Genomic DNA, 17,140 nt, shown 5'->3' on the forward strand with positions numbered 1-17,140 from the left:
TCACTTGAACAATTCGAAAATGTGGCTTAGTTAAATTATGGCTATAGCATAGTTTTTCATATTTGCGGATTATACTTAACTTTTGGATGCTAGTGTATTTCAATAACTTTGTTCACACAAAACATACAAAATACATGACAAGTGTTATAAGTCTACTTTACATAAATTAAGCCGAAAAATTCTACTCGCAATGAATTAGGTCGTAATAATTCTAATCAGCATAAATTAAGTCGAAAAATCTATTTTTTAATTTAGACAAACCCATTGGAAAAGTTAAGTAAATGTATGTAGTAAGTGGAAAAAAAAATTATGCATTTTACATAGAATTATTACTTATTACATGCAAAAAAATTTTTTTGCTGCTATTTGCTTCTTTTGTTGACAAGAGAAAAAAAAAATCCAAAATATGCTTATTAAAAATAATGTATACTCCCCTCTCTCTTAAACGATTATTAAATTTCAAATTAAATTAAAAAGCAATATATTTAAATTATTGCTAACATTAAAAAGAAAGACAAACAAATTAATTTTGTTTTAATACATACAATGAATTACTCCCAAATGCACGTTTCTACTTTTGGTAAAGCGTAAAGATGATGAGTAATTAATAGCCTACATTGAAACTCATTAACTCTCAATAAGCATACGTTTCATTTGAATTACTTCTTTACGAACCGAGTTCACATATCTTGAGAAGCTCTCTTGGGATCTTTAATTAATTAAGGGATTAATTCCTTCCGTTGGAGCTATGCTCCTCTTTCACTCGTGGCGGTTATTTTATTAAGAGGAGCTCCTTTTCTCCTACCCTTAAACGTACTCCATTTCGAGATCATTAAGTTCCCTGAAAGCCCAATTAATTTTCTCCAACGTGGACTAGCTAAATAGATCCTATTTTCCGGAAAATCGTGATACCCATTCCTGTATTTGGAATAATAAACAAAAAGTTTTTTTTCTCTTTTTTTTTTTTTTTTTTTTTTTTTTTTTTACTATTGATATGAACCAATATGCTCATTAACGGAAATCATTTAATTTCCTTTCTGGTTGGTTTATTTGCGATAGCGAAAGTGTGCTATTATTCCGTTAAGCGTGCGTGTTTGCTCTGGAAATTGAGAAAGAAAAATTCCCACCATTTGTTACGCCACAGCGCGTGTTTATGCTTTATCGCGTGTTTGATTAAGATGTGGCGTTCGTTACGTTGGAATATTTGGTGGGATTTCGCTCCTGCGGAAATTATTATTTTTGAAGGATACTGGTAAGCATGGTTTAGATGGTAATCTTCTGTTAGTTTTATTGATTTTGCTATGCTTTGCAACGCGTGAAACTAACCGTAATATCGAAAAGCTAAGTGTGAAACTAGGCATAAGTTTCCGTTTAACGAAGCACTTAAAAACACACTGAAACGAGGAAGAGGCAAGTTCTATTCATCTGCATTAGTTATTTAAAGTTTAAAAAAAAGGAATTGAGGTAGACCATGACAATTCAAGTGAAACATTTTTTCAGAATATCAAAATGCAAACAAATACTTGGAAGAGGAATTCCCCATTGCGTAATTCTAAGTTATCCTTTTATAATTTGTTTTCATTTGGATATTTTGAAAATTTCAGTTTCTTAAACTTTATGACTTATTCTAGGTTTGCTGGAACTCACTATTTCTATACTTTAAATTGCTTATGGAGGTTGAAAGAGAATTTGCTATAAAAAGTTTTTCCCACTGAAGAAATCTCTCATGTCAAGTTCTGTTTCGTCTGCATTAGTTACTGAAATTTTAAAGTATAGAAAACTGTGAATTCAGGCAAAGTAAGGAGATTCAAATTTTGAAGAAAAAAAAATTTATTTCAAAATATCCAAATGCAAACAAATTATGGTAGAATTGCTCTTTTAAATTACCAATGGGAGGGACGCAAAAAAAAAAAAAAATTTCTCCATTAAATTTGTATTAATTCTGTGATGAAATAATCCAAATCATTACAGCGCGTCTAATTTTTTTCCGGCATCGTAGCAATGTTGAAAAAAAAAGAAAGAGGCATTTGTAAAAAAGGAATTTAATATTTTTCAGTAATCTTTTGGTAAAAACATAGTTTTTTCCCTTCCTTGTCGAAGTTTGATTGAGCCAAAATCACAGTTGAACTTGCAAACGTTCTTGATTGGAACTATACTTCCTGATTCATGCGCCAGTAACACAAAATGCGTTAAAAATTAAAAATAATAAAGGAATTACTTCTTGAAGAAGGGTGTCCTAAAATTTAAGGATCTAGGGGGCCAATTCTTATCCCTGAAAGTCTGAAACACGAGAGTTCACAGCCAGGAAATGTCTCATGCTGTAAATGAATTGTTTCATGGACTTTTAACAGTGAAAATGCCGTGTTCTTAATTGTAGTGCGGCATTTTTATTAACCCTAATCTGTTTTATTTTGTTGGTTTTAATTAATTTTTTATTTAATTCAAATCTTGCACAAATTTTGGTACGCAATTTACTTGCTTCTGATTAGTGTACAAGCAATCATTCATAGTTATCGCATTTATTTTATGATATGCGGTATTGCTCCTCAAAATTGGCAAGATAATAATTTTCATTACTATTGTAATATGGCAAAACAAAATGCGAAACAGCAGTTAAAGATTGTTATTTAACTCTGATGCAGTTTTCTTCTCGGAATGTTTGTACAAATAAAATGCTGAAATATTCGTATTAGTTCTATCTTGAATAAACTTGGGCGCTGTTGACAATTTGAATAAAAGGTAAAAGCGATTAGATAACCAACAGGATCTTGATTGTGTAAAAGGATTGCATAAGTTATTAGCTTTTTGTGTCTGGCAACAGAACGATTCATTCCAAATTAAATGTTTGCGATCTTGTTTGAGAAAGTATATGCACCAGGAACTTATGTTGAGGTGAGTTACAGTTTAGGTATACTAAGTTATCTTGATTTACAACAGTGTCGTATATGACGCATATAAAAAATAAAGTCTTTAATGGAAATAATTTTATTTCTTAATAACTTAACCCTTTCTAAGACCGTGGTTAGTATACTTACTATAACAATTTTGAAATGTTCATGGTAAACTAGTTTGGCACTAGTTTGTTCTCATAAAGTTAGTAACCTTTTGTCAATTTTGGAAAAGATATACAGGCATCACACTCTGTATGCTTCTACATATTTTTGAAAATTTAATGGAAAATAATTTAGCTATTTTCGTCATAAATAAATTACAAGTTATGCACAATTCCTATTTCAATTTGTTATTTTTACAAATTTTATAAGTAGAAATAAAAATAATTTAGTTTAGATTGCTCCAATAACCGGAATAAGCATAACTGCCATCAAAAACTGGTGTTAAATTTCAAATAAATTTATTTAATTCGATAAACTAACTTTTTTTCTTAAATCAATTTCAATCCCAAGAATATTTCAAGATTCAACATTGAATAAGTAATTTTTAAATCGCCTTAAAGCGTAGCATTTAAAAGTTATGTAAAAATGCATTATTATGTGCTGATGCTAACCTGTATTTTCGTATTGAACGAAAAACTTTTTACCGTGTCATTCATTGTTTCATTCCAAAAGTCTAAAATTTAGACGTCAATGCGATCTAAGCCCATTTTCAAAGGTTAAGCCAGCAAGTTTGGCAAGATTTTAGTGTACGGAAGTGATGTACTACAGCCAAAGTTGAATCTGCAAAAGTAGTTGCTAAAAAAGTAGTTGCTTCAAATAGAATTAGGCGTTTATTTATTTATGTTTGTCTATTTACGTACTAGTATGAAAACACTTTATTTTTTGCTTGAACTTTATGTTAAATAATCCACTTAATTAATGAGCTTATATAAATTAGAATACTTTTTCTTCTCTGAGACTTAAGATAAAACAATGGGTTATTTTGAGAACATTCTCCGTGGCTTGTTCATTAGCTTTCCTTCGATGCTCTCTATTTTGGACAGTTTCCTGCTTGTCGCTAACTCCACTTAATGAAGACAGATGACCAAACTCATTCCAAATGGTGGTTACCCCCCTTCCTCTTTGAATAAACGTATCCACAATAATTACGGGGGTATTAAAGGGGATGGCACGCTCCCTTCTTTATTGAGGTGGCATACTGTTCGCGCATGCTGCAACTATCACTTGAAGTAATGAGTCACGTGACCTTTAAAATATTAATTGCCGTTTTCATTGGACATCGGAAATTAAACCTAAAGCATATATATGAAGGGAGATGCCTGCAGGAAATGTGGATTGATTATTCAAGCTTGCCCTAAGGTGCTTTTATTGCGCTCTCTAATGTACATACATTGGTACTTTTTATCATAATTTAGCAGTTTATTTTAAGTACCGTTAAGTCTTGTTTTGTGTTATTTAAGGATGATTTATTTCCAGTATAATCTCGTAGTATAAAAGCTACCATATTTGTAAATGAGTTTGCGTAGATGGTACAGAGTTTTGTTCAGTCTCACAAATTTCGCTTGATTCGCCATTTGAAACTGTTGTCTTCTAATGAGAAGGAAAATTTATATTTATATTTCCTGTATCAAATGCGTAAGAAGTGTTTTTAATGTTTTGCGGGACTTGATGCAGATCTTGCGGAATAGCTTTTTCGCCAAAAGGGTGTTGATTTCAATTATTTTATTCAAATATAAATAGTTGGCTAAATATTAGAAAATGATTCTACATAAAATTACGCATATAAATAAAAATTAGAAAATTATTCCAAACGATTACAAATTAGAAAAAGTTACAATAAATATAAAACGATTACAATTAAAAACTAGAAAACAATTCCAATAAAAGAAAACGATTACAATTAAAAATTAGAAAACAATTCCAAACTTCACAATAATATTTTTATCATTTTATTTTAGCTTGGTCAAAAATTAGGTTCTTTTTCTTCTTTTTAACGGAAAAAAAAAAAGAAACACTGAACAAATATTTTGGGATAATAAATCTTACTAAACAATTTTTTGATAATTGTGGAAAATTTTAAAGCATAATAGAAAATAGTTCTTGGAAACAAATATCGATGCAGAATTTTACTATACTTTCCGCATTAGGTGGCAACATTCTTAAGAAAAACACAAATAACACTCAGAATTTTTTCAGAAAGCTAATTTTTTCTTACTTAACTTAAGAGCTTACAGAACTTAAAAGGGATTTTTTAAAATTCAACCTGACGGAGGAGTTGTATAGATCAAATAAGAGGTTAATGTCAAGGCAGGATATACAACATTTAGAATTTTGATCGCGTTTTCCCAATACATATATCATCTTTGTACAGTTAAGATCTTACATTCTAATTGCCCGACTTGCATTATTTATGGGATTCTAGAAAATTTTATTCTTTGCAATGAATAAATTTTAAATTCTATTTTTCAATTTTTTATAAGTTTTTAAATAATTAATTAATTCTCTGATACATTGCATCTGATTTATAATTGCATTTTATATCCATCTCATAAATGTTATTTTTATGATAAAATAATATCATTTGACCCTAATTTTTCTCAAAAGATATTTCTCAAAACTATTTTCAATTTAATTTAAAAACCTAGTATTTGAATAAAAATTGATTGTTGGGTAATATAACTGTTTGCTTTCGATATGTTACTTTATTTGTTCCGATTTTTAAGAAACATGTTTTTTTCCTTTTTTTTTTATTATTATTACATTTTTAAAAAGAAAGATTATAAATGTATGAATTACAGATACAAAAAACTGTTAAACGTGTGTTGTTTTAATTTTATTTTTACATTTTTTATTTTATTGGACTTTAAGGTTAGCTCAAACGACTATTCTCGACTAATTTTTCGAATGATAAATCATACAATCAGATGGTGCGGTTATAAATAACTATTCACTTCCAATATATTTTTCATTTAAATATTGTTATTTATTTAATTTTTGATTGAAAAAGTTAGTAGTTTCAATGAGATATAACAGTTCTATTCTCCACCATAATACCAATGTTCCATTTTTATAACGAATAAGTATAAGTATTAACATTTTAAAAGCGCGCATCTTAATGAGTTTCACGAATTCGGTGTTAAACTTAACAGCAAATGGCGTTCTGCAACTCTTAGAATAATTAAAATTTCCGATAAGCGTGTAGTGTCTAATCAACGTAATTAAACGCCAATGCGTAAAAGTGACTTTTCACTTAATTAAATGATGTCATCAAGATATCATTATACCAGACACGGGCTGAAGATTTTCCGCTTTCACGAGATCCACTTTAAAGCCCCTCTGGTAATTTGAAATTAGAAGTGCCATTAGGCAAAGTCCCTCCGTAAAGCTTAATTTCAGGAGTGCTTTATCGAATTAATTCCTCCGGTATTTTGATTGAATGTATATTATTTGCTAAATGTACACAATGCATTGAAAATACATGACATTGAATACTTCAAAATTCTTTGTTTTAGAATTTTTTCAGCTGAAATCTTTTCTTATAAAATAATAAATAATACAAAAGGTTTTGTTAATATTTATTTTCCGGTCAATATCTTCGAAGGAAATTTGATGTAATTATTGTTTACGTCCATATTTTCGTTATTCTGGACCAAATAAAATGATAAGAAGATTACTAAATCCAGAATAAACATTAATGGATGGCCCATTTGAATTGAAATCAACCCAAATTTGTTTTACAAGCAGAAAACAACTGTGAAAACTTATCGCTGTTATTTTGACATCAATTCAACTATAATTCATACCTCCCACTTCCTTTGGGGTTCTTTCATATTAATGCTATCTTTAAAGTGAGAATCCAACAACAGACTGGGACACCAGCCTGGGTTGTCTGTATTAGAAATAAGTGTTGAACCATTGGAACTACCTGGTTGAACCATCTTAGGAACCTGGAGGCATCAATATTTCATTTTGAAACACAATCCCGCTTCGACAGTCAATGATATTATGTGTCATTTTTGCAGACATATGTGCAACGATCATTAGTAAGATACCTCTTGGGGGGCGAGGCGAATAATTTCCTGTAATATACATTTTTTGCTGTAATTTTTTAACTACAGTGTTTGCTGTATTCTTAAGCCAGTAATATTAATTTATAATATTTTCAGAACTTTTTTTATATTGAACTACCCTCAAGTAAGTCATTCCATGGCTTTTTATTTGGTTATGGTTTTCTTGCCGGCTATATATCAACCCCCTCCCCCCGTGGTATAATTATTTAAAATGTGGTCTCCTATCTTAACAACTATTGTTTATTCCATTGCTTTGTGTACCACTGTTCCAATCTTTCCTTTTAATTTTTTTCCCACTCAAGTAAAGATAGCAGTCGACAATTTCTCGTTTTAATTGGTGTGTTACTTTTCTTCTAAAACATGCACCTGTTAGTAAATTTACCTTGATAATGATATTAATAGGCAACGTATTTTAAACCATCGTCTATTCATTCTTTGAGAATAGGAAATATGTGCTCATTCCTAGAGTTTAAAAAAAAATGCTATTTTTTGATCGACGTTCAATAACAATTGAAATCAATCAGTATCTGAAATACGTAGAATTCCTGATCATCAAATGCTCTTCCTGTTTTTGTCCTATTAAGGCCCGATTTTCTTTTGACATTTATTGTACAAACGTGACCTTAAAGCCTTGTTAAAGACATTTATGTTTCCACATTTGGTGTGTAAAAAAGCATCATTTAGTAAAAGAACTCTTTAGAAATCAATCAACCAATCGTTCTTGATAATGGAAGTTCACCAAATATCAAAGCCAAGGGCGTGGCGACCAAAGGTCAAAGACATGTCCATTCACGCTTCAGGGTGCTTCAAACGACAGTGGCGGAAGGAACTGTGTAATCTCTTGTCTTCGGTCTTTGCTATTTGAAGCACGAATAGGTTTTGCCGATTTTTTGGTCGAGGCTGGTTTACTTTCAGATTCGCATTGTGATTCTCGAATTGCAAAAAAACAACGCCAGCATAATTTGATTCCATTTAGTACGGAAGAAAAACATCTTCGTTGCGTTTTCACCGATTATTTTTGGAACAAAGTTTCCATACATGCATCAATTACTTGCAACATGATACAAATAAGAAACTTTAAGCTGGATGTATCAGCTTAAAAAAAATTGTGAATGTATCAGGTGTCTGTTCGGAATTAGTCGCTAACCAAAGGAATCTCCTTCAGTAGCTATTTTGAGACTCCGTTGGAGATTCATCATGTTCCTTGTTATGTCTCATTCAGGGTTGCTGAAGACGAAATTTGAATTTAATGTAGATTTTCATGGTTAACGGCAGATTTTTTAGTGTGTATTTCCTTATAATCTAGAACGATTCGCCATAGCATATTATCAGTAATTCCTTGTCCACACGGAACTGTGACCTTGTGGATGCAATTTATGCCATTTCAGAAATTCGCTTCCATGTCAATTAAGTTCGGATTGTAATTGGCATGATTTGCGAGAGTGTGAAGAATTACGAGCTACTGAAAGTTTCACTACGATTTTTATTGAAATTTTATGCTTCCTTTATAACTTTAGCTGTAAAAATGAATTTTCCTTTAAAAGATTCCTTTTAAAAATGAATTTTTCAATTACGCTAGTTAGCTTTGATTTCTGTTAAGATTCTTACTGGAATGGAATGCTTCAATTTTTATCTTTGATTTAATTACAGTACTATCTTTATTGGAATTGGTTGTACGAAATGTGATTATTTATTTCTTCAATTTATTACCGTAAATTTTTATAATAAAAGTTAAAAAAAAAACTTCTTTACCTGATTGTTTTTCCTTCAGCTGTAAGAAAATAAACTTTAATATTTTTCATAACCGTATTTTTCCAATTATTAACTTTTGTGGGCTCAGCATTGATAAACATCAAGGGGAACAACAATCGAAACTTGAAAACAATCGAAACTAAGCAAAACAGTGCTACTATTGGATGAAAATGCTTATTGTTTGTTAGGTTAATCTTTAGTAAAGGCGTAATTAGCTGGACTAAAAATAAATGTTATAACTCTAATGATCAATAAATAAGGTTAGCTAAAAACAACATTGGGGAATTGACGTAGTAAAACAAATTTATCTACACCACCGTGAATTAATCAACAACAGCAGACCAATATGGTAGGCCCCTTTTGACAAGTAAAGTGAAATTCAGAGTTTGCCCGCTAGAAAACATAACTAATATCCACACTATTAAGGTGCCCGGTTTTATCCCACTATCCCCTGTTAACATATGTTGAGTATTTTCTACCCTGTTACATTTTATCAAATTCTTCTTAATATTGAAAAAAAAAATGTTGAATGCTTACAGTAACAATTATTTTTTTAAAAATCCATTTTAATCTTTCCATCGTTTCGATCTTATTATATTCTATGTATTAATATTTTGATTATTAATTTTTATATGATACAAACGTAATTTTTTAGTTAAAAACGTTTAAGTATTACTCTTTTTTATTTTGAGATTACAATTTAACTGAATTAAAACTATTGTAGCTGCTTGTAATTTATGTCGAACGAATTATTTTCACCACCTTAATTACCAAATTTTGTTACATTGAAAAGAATTTCTTAAATACTTCTAACGAACAATTATCTGATAAATGTTGACATTAGATTAATAAATTTGTTCCAAAAGTTTACAAATGCAAAAATAGGGAAAAAATTACTCTATAAGTTGAGCAATTGCTGTTAGTAAACTTTCACCAAACATCCATTAACCTAATTATTAACTGTCAGATTCCGCTACGGCTTAGAGAAATCATTGTAATTAGAAAGAATTATCTGTCAAATGCTACTTGTATTGCCTCAACAATAAACACTCTTAATACGAGACGGTTAAAGCCAATGATTGTTGGAATCATTTTTTCTTTTTCTTAAACTCTTATTAAATAAAAAAATTTCTCAAGTTGCATAATTTCACGTTACGTTTAACTGTCTGTTTAAATTAACAGTTTTATGTTTGAAAGTAGAAAAGCTGTATACTTTTAATTTTTTAACTCTTTGTCTTCTAAGAAATGATTGGCGAAAAAGTAAAATTTTTTTAAGCTGGTGTTACTACTTGTTTTACTACATTTGACAGAGTGTTCAAATTTTTAATAGTGTCGGCTTAGAATTAATTTTACAATTGAGGAGTTAAGTGATTAAGGGTGCAAAATTAAATTTTATTAAATTTCAGTTCAACTTTAAAGTTTATGCATTGAAAATAGTAAATAAATACTTTGCCTTGCCTCTATTCTTTGTCCGCAAGCTTAACATGGGCAAAACCAATACCTACATTTAACATAGTATTCATATTTTGAATAGTTTCAGTGTGAAGGGTTCGCCTTTCAATGAGGTGAACCGGGTCCGAGTCCCACCGAAGGCTGGTCGATTCAAATTCCGCAAACGGGCTCACACCAACCAACCACAGTGCTGACGTAAAAACTCCTCAGTGGTAGAAGGATCGTGGGTTAGAGTCCCCTTATAATCGGGCTAACCGTGGGAGTTTTTCATGGTTTTCCTCTCCATGTAGCGCAAATGCGAGTTAGTTCCATCGAAAAGTCCCCCATGACGGCAAAATTTCTTCCAATACTTGACCCAGGAATTCCCTTGTCTTCTGAATTGGGTTCAAAATGAGAAGGCTGCGGAATTAAATATTAGTATTCATAAACCCAAAATTGTTTCGGCTGTTTAACGATGGTTATAAAATTAAATTTTAGAAAAAATGGATGGGTTGAGTGACGAAAAGTTCTAAATAACATTTTATTGAGTTAAGATAAATAAGCTCTAAAGTTTATACGTTGATAATCGGGAATCAAAATTATGCTGATGAAATCGTTAAATCCGTAATATTCGCCCCTTTCCGTTTTAATTTCTTGACAGTGCTTTCTAAGGGGTCTAAGGGTAAGTCGCCAAAAGCAATTGATACTACTTTCTTCCCCTTCCCGCCGAAAACATTCTAAGATTATCCCTTGGAATCTTTATTTATCAAATTCTGCGCAATTTTAAAGACTTGAAAAATTGAATGAATAGTTAAATAATAGTCTAATTTATAGTTAAATTCGACATCAGATCCCAGAGATGCTTGAATTTTTTTCTTTTTATATCTTGATTTGCAAATTTTAGCTAATGCCTTGTAATGTGTGAAACATTGTGTTTCTTTCATCTTATAAAAAACTAAAAGAATTTTAATTTGGGATAAATTCCATTAACCTCATAAAAATTTAATTAAAATAATAAAGGTATAGCTTTTCGCTTTTATCTAAAACCTTTTGAAGACTTCTTTTTTCATTAAAATAATAAATACATACATTTCATTAAAAAAAATATCAAAATTGGAGCCGAATTTTAAGGGTCTTGTATTGCCACTAAGGGAAAAAGAATTTTTTATTTTTATTTTTTTTATGAATTCGGAATGATATAAATGTTTTTCCTCATTAAAGCAGTCAAATGTGATGTATAAAAAGTTTTTAAAATAAATACCTTGTCCCAACCATGTTTATTCATTAATGCTTTTCCCCCTGAGTTTAATTTAACCGAGACAACTTTTTTGAGTGAAAGTCATGTTAAAAGCATCATTAAAACGAACGTAGAATTCCGTAACTTTTTTTTCCCAAGACCAGAAATTTCGAATTTGCAGTTTTGTAAAGAATGCGAAGTAATTCTTTTACATGGAACTATTTGGCGCATTTGTTAACAACACGCCTTGTGGCATTTTGAAAGTAATTTGGGCTCCTGCTGTTCGTTTAAAAAAAAATCATGTTTTAGAAAAAAGATTCGAATTGATTGGCCTTTATTTTTTAGTCTTTTAAATTCATTCTAAATAGCTTGGCTGTTTTTTTCCCCCCTCAGTTGATTAAATCTTTCGTTTTTCTAGTTTTTATCTATTTTTTTTTTTTTTACTTCTTCTCCATAATATTCTATTCTTTTATGTTTTGAATATATTTTATTCTTACTTAACTTTTCATGGAAGTTCTTTATCAGTAGGTTGTTATAAATGTTCTTTTTACTTTATTGATCTTTCAGTGTAATTTTTCATGGTTTTCTTTTTCTTCACTTTGCGTCCGTTTTATTTTTTACTTTATTTTAGTGGATACATTGATTTCTCTCAAGTCTTTTATTTATCTTGGTATAAAACGTTTTAAAGAAAGATTTGAATATACTTTGCAATATTTTTTGAAGATTCTTTTTCTGTTTGAATTTGCTAAACGTTTAAGGTTCAGCCTCGAAACTTTAAGGATAGTCGGTAGGGCATATACCAATAATGCTATTAACTAACCTTTTTCGATGCACCTTTTCCTAGCAACTAAACAAGATATTACTTCAGTTTTTTCTTCGTAGAATGTTTACATATACATGTTTACACTGTAATAACTGATAATAAATATTTTTGGTAGATTTTTTTTTTGTTGAAAATAATGAACTGAGAATTTTTAAGTTTTTAAAAAGTTTAATCATTTTTGGACAAAAAATTTTCATTACTCAAAAAGTATACCTGTTAACGCTAAAATATTATCACAGCATACAACTGATATAAACTCAAATATCATCAAAAATTTAGAAATTGATATTATAAGCAGTTTTTTAGAAAAAGTACATCGAAGAAGGTCAGTTATAGCATTATATATATATGCCCTATTCTCTTCTGAGTTCATACAATGTATAATCTAATATTGTGCTTATGTTAGTAATATCAATTATGATATTTTCCAAAACTGGCATTATTTACAAATAATAACATTGTCAAATATATAACAGTAATAAATTAACATATTTAAAATGTATGGCAATGTTAATTACTATGTTTAATATTATATACTAAGCACACCGGACAAAAAATTAGTCACCCTTAGAGAAATCATGAAAAAGATCATTTAATAACGTGTAACACCGCCTCTGGATTTGATAACCGCCTGGATTCGGTTAGGAAGTGAGCTCACAAGGTTTTGCAAATACGTCGAATCCAGTTTAAGCCCCTCGTTGAGGATTTGATGGCGCATATTCACCAAATTGTGAGAATGCTGATTTTGGCGTTTTACCCGTTCCAATATGTCCCACAAATTTTCAATGAGGTTCAAGTCAGGTGATTTCGCAGGCCAGCCGAGATGTAATGGGGTGTCTGAGTGTTCATAAAACCAGTCACATATACTTCCAGCCCCATGAACTTTGCTGTTGTCACCACTGCGTCATCTAACGAAACCTAAGGATTCATCGGTGCTTGCGCGCTAGGGTGACTAATTTTCTGTCCGGTGAGCTTATTAGAAATATACCATTTCTCTGAATGCAGATTTCGATTCATTTTTATTTCTTTCTTAAAATTTGTTTGTTTATCAATCTGCTGCTACTTTGCTCATTTAAACTTATTTTGCAATTTATTTCATATATTATAACTTGGAAAAGCTAAGTCTATCATGTTAAGGTTAAATCAAGTTCTCTGATTTGGACAAGCTTTAGAAATTAATGCCGAGTTTTGAATCAACTATTTAAATCGCCACTTTGACACTAATGTGAGTTATTGATCTACTGATTCGATTTTGGATTCTACTGATCATTTCGTGAAATTTATATAACTTTTATGATTCATTTTGCTGAAAATATTGTATCATCAGTATCTCCTAATTGCCGATTGGATTGCAATTTTATCACGGGTTCAATTTCTGGTTTGGATAGGCTAATGTGATTTAAATCTTGTATTTCAGTCCTTTGCACTCGTTAATTTTGTTTCCTATTCAAAAAAATTCGAATTTTAAATTTAAGTTTTTGAGTATTTTTTTCCAACTACATTTTGATATATATTTCATTATATTTTATTACACTTTTATTTAAATTTTCATCTTTATTTTTAATATTCCTTTTATTTGCGAGATGGAGGTTTGCGTTACTTGTTTAAATATTATTTCAATTAGTAGCCAAAAATGTAAATTTATACTCATTCGTTTCAAACAATCTTGCATAATGGGGTCAAAAAAGGAAAGATTTTTTTTCCTCAAGCGACGCGAGCGGTTATGTTTACAATAGAGAATGCAAGTGTCAACAAACACTAGATTTGCAACAACCTTAAGAGCGGGCGTATTATTTATTGCTTATGAGGGGGGGGGGGGACGAAGGTATTCTATTATTTCACTTTCTCCTTTTAATGTTTATTAACTTTCGAGAATGTGGGTCAATTACTGTCCCTCTCACACTTGCTATCTTATGAAGTTTAATTATTTCCTGAAAGTATTGTGAGAGCTACTAGGTTAAGGTTCGTTAACCTTCATTTGCTGTCTGTAGCATGTTTATAATTTTTTTTTTTTACTTGAAGTTGGTTTATTAACCCTCTCAGTACCAGTGGTACAAATAGGAAAATATAGGATGATATTTATAATATCACGATTACTTACGAACTAATTTGGATTATATAACATTTGAATAATTTTGATAAGATTTATATTGATCAAGTTAAATTTGTTTGAAAACTTGTTTGAATTTTTAGTATTTCATTCGACTAAAATTTACTTATTTATTTTAATTATTATCATGTATTGAATTAATAATAATTAATTAAAAAGACACTTTAATATACACTTTCGTTTTTTAAATTAATCTGGGTTGTTAGAACACATTCTCTTAATTTAACATTCTATAATAATTAAAAACTATTGATGATTTTATTGTATAACCACCGTTAAACAGCCAACCCAATTTTAAATTTACGACTATCAATGTTCAACTCCATAGGCTCGTAATTTTGAATTTAACCAAGAAGACAAGGGAACTTCTGAATCAAGCATTGGGACAAACTAGTCTTTGTGGAGGATTTTTTGATGAAACTATAGCATTTGCGTTACATGGAGAGGAAGACCACGAAATCTTCTCACGATTAGCCCGACGGATAGGAAATTCTAACCTATAATCCATCTAACAAGGAGTATATATTTATGTCAGGTCATACTAGGAGCAAAATTCTTATCGACCTTCTAAAGGTCTGGTTTCTTAGGTCAAGCGCCTTATCTGGGCGTCAGCGGAAAGTTGACGTAGAGCTGACACCAAAAAAATACTTTTTCATTAGCTCAGCGTGAGCAGTCGGTCCAACGCAGATATTATCTCTCATTGCGCATGCGTTAATAACGTAAACAAATATTTATTTTGAATTTGTATTGATTTTGTTTTTGTCGACCAGTGTTTTAGAGAACAAATGATGACTTTGTCCAAGAAAAAACACATTATAGCTGAGTTAAATGAGGAGTGCTATGTTTAATGAAGAAGCTATGTTTAATGTCAAAATCAAAATCTTGGCTGATTTAAATGTGCTGTTGGATGTTGTCCGCCATTGCTTCTGTGGTCAACGTCACGTTGTAATCCAACTGCAGTTGAGTTGGACGGCAATTGTAGATCAAGATGAGCGTTCGATGACGTTTACTATCAAACTCACAAATGACCAATCAGAGGTTAGCGCTGATTTCCAGCTGACGGCGCCCTGTCCTAAGAAACCAGGCCTTAACGCTGGCATTCAAACTCAGGTCACCTCATTGGGAGGCGGGTGCTCTATCCTCAGAGCCACCGTGACTCTATTGTATGTTTCGATAATTTTGCAAATATTGTTGAGCATTTAAATTCATTCTACCAAATCTTGATTTGAAATAAAATGTTTTCTTACGAGCCGAAAGATGCAACATCAAAAAAATACTAGAACTAAACAAGAGAAAGAAGAAAAAAAAAACAGAAAATCTTATTTTATTTCTTCATTAATATATTCATTACATTTTAAAAACTGAGAAATACTAATTTGAAATTACTTTATTAAGTTTTAATATTCAATTTATTGAATCTCAAGTACAAATAAAATTTATTTTCCCTGTGCTAAAAACTCCTTCTTCTATAATCTTCTATGATATAATATTCTATAATAATCATATCTGCCTGCAATATCCATTCTGCAATACCAAAAAAATAAATGCCCGAAAACGTTATTTGATATTTGAAATAAATGAAACTAACCAAACTAATCTTCTTAATTGAATATTAATATCATTCTACCAAATCTCAGGCTAGAATAAAAATTCTTTCCTCATGGGAAAGGGGGGGGGAAATCTCTTGTTAAGATGATAGGAATAACAATTTCTATTTCAATACAGCTGATTCTGATTCCTTTATTATTTCTGCAATACTATTTATTCATGACATTCTAAAAATTGATAAAAATATGCAAACTGTTAATCCACTTTGTCGAGCATTTATATTCGCATTTGTTATTACCGAATTTCAATCTTGATTAAAAATTCCTTCCTCAGGGAAAAAGGGGGAAGAATATGTAATATACTGGGAATATTCATATCGGTTTGCAGTGTTCATATACAATCATAAATCAAATTAAATTTGAAGTAAATTAAAAAAAAAAAAAACATGAATTCCAGAAATCCTTAATTTATTTCTACATTGATATTTTCATGGCATTCAAAAACAAATAAATATTTAATACACTTCGTTGAGAATTTACATTCATATTCATCCTACCGAATCTCAATCTCGAATAAAAATTCTTTCCCCAAAACGAGAGAAACGAAAACAAAAAAAAACGTTCTTTAGAATAAAAAAAAAAAATGCTCAAGTGATTCTACGGAATTTTCCAGCCGCATGCATCGCATCTCCACTACAAAGCGGGCTCGTTGTCTCAATGAGTTTTTGAAAAAAAAAGAATGAAAAATTCGAACACTGACTATACGAGTAAAGCAATGAGTAAGTGCTGAAAGAATCAAATAAGTGTCCATGACGCAATATTCCAAATCTCCAGAGATTTTGAAGCGATTCTCGCTCTGTTTTCACTTCTTTGGCGTATTATCGACAAGCGGGCAGGCGGAAAATTTGGAATGTTTAAGCCCAGTTATACCTGGAAGGTATTGGTATTTCGGTATCTGCTAGGGCAGGTGTCCTTCAGATCTAATCGTATTTGTCCTCAAGTCACGTCGAAGAAAACTGCTATCTAAAAAGGTTTGCTAACTTCATGTTTATTTAATATGTGATTTGACTTACTTCCGAAAAAGTCAACCTTTGCGAATGTCATTTTTTCTAATCCTTTACATTAATTACTCCTATATCAGTTACATTTTTATATAACCACTTATGCTCGTTTAAAATAATTATGTCAATCATTGCTGCGCAACAGCGTGTGTTGTTTATTTTTATTTGTAACTTTTATTTTGAGTTATTAGATTTATATTTATTGATTTTTTTTT

At 30.5% G+C, this 17,140-nt stretch overlaps 1 protein-coding gene and 1 long non-coding RNA gene across 9 annotated transcripts in view; both read left to right on the top strand.

The window, feature by feature from the left end:
• Positions 1-17,140, top strand: part of LOC107445477 (uncharacterized) — a 156,435-nt gene that overhangs the window by 102,915 nt on the left and 36,380 nt on the right. Inside the window, exon 1 of one of the 8 annotated variants that reach the window (XM_043044747.3) lies at positions 16,622-16,895. The exons of the other annotated variants lie outside the window; for them this stretch is intronic. The gene's annotated coding sequence lies outside the window, so the exon portion shown is untranslated. Of the gene's footprint in view, positions 1-16,621; positions 16,896-17,140 lie in introns of those variants that run through there. 8 annotated transcript variants of the gene reach the window in all.
• On the top strand, positions 437-4,785 carry LOC147807351 (uncharacterized). The gene is made up of 2 exons (XR_015435637.1): positions 437-1,933; positions 2,306-4,785. It is a non-coding gene; the product is annotated as an uncharacterized LOC147807351 (long non-coding RNA).

The sequence above is a fragment of the Parasteatoda tepidariorum genome, chromosome 7, assembly GCF_982258835.1.
Source record: "Parasteatoda tepidariorum strain Cologne lab strain chromosome 7, Ptep-v5.0, whole genome shotgun sequence".
Taxonomy (NCBI): domain Eukaryota; kingdom Metazoa; phylum Arthropoda; class Arachnida; order Araneae; family Theridiidae; genus Parasteatoda; species Parasteatoda tepidariorum.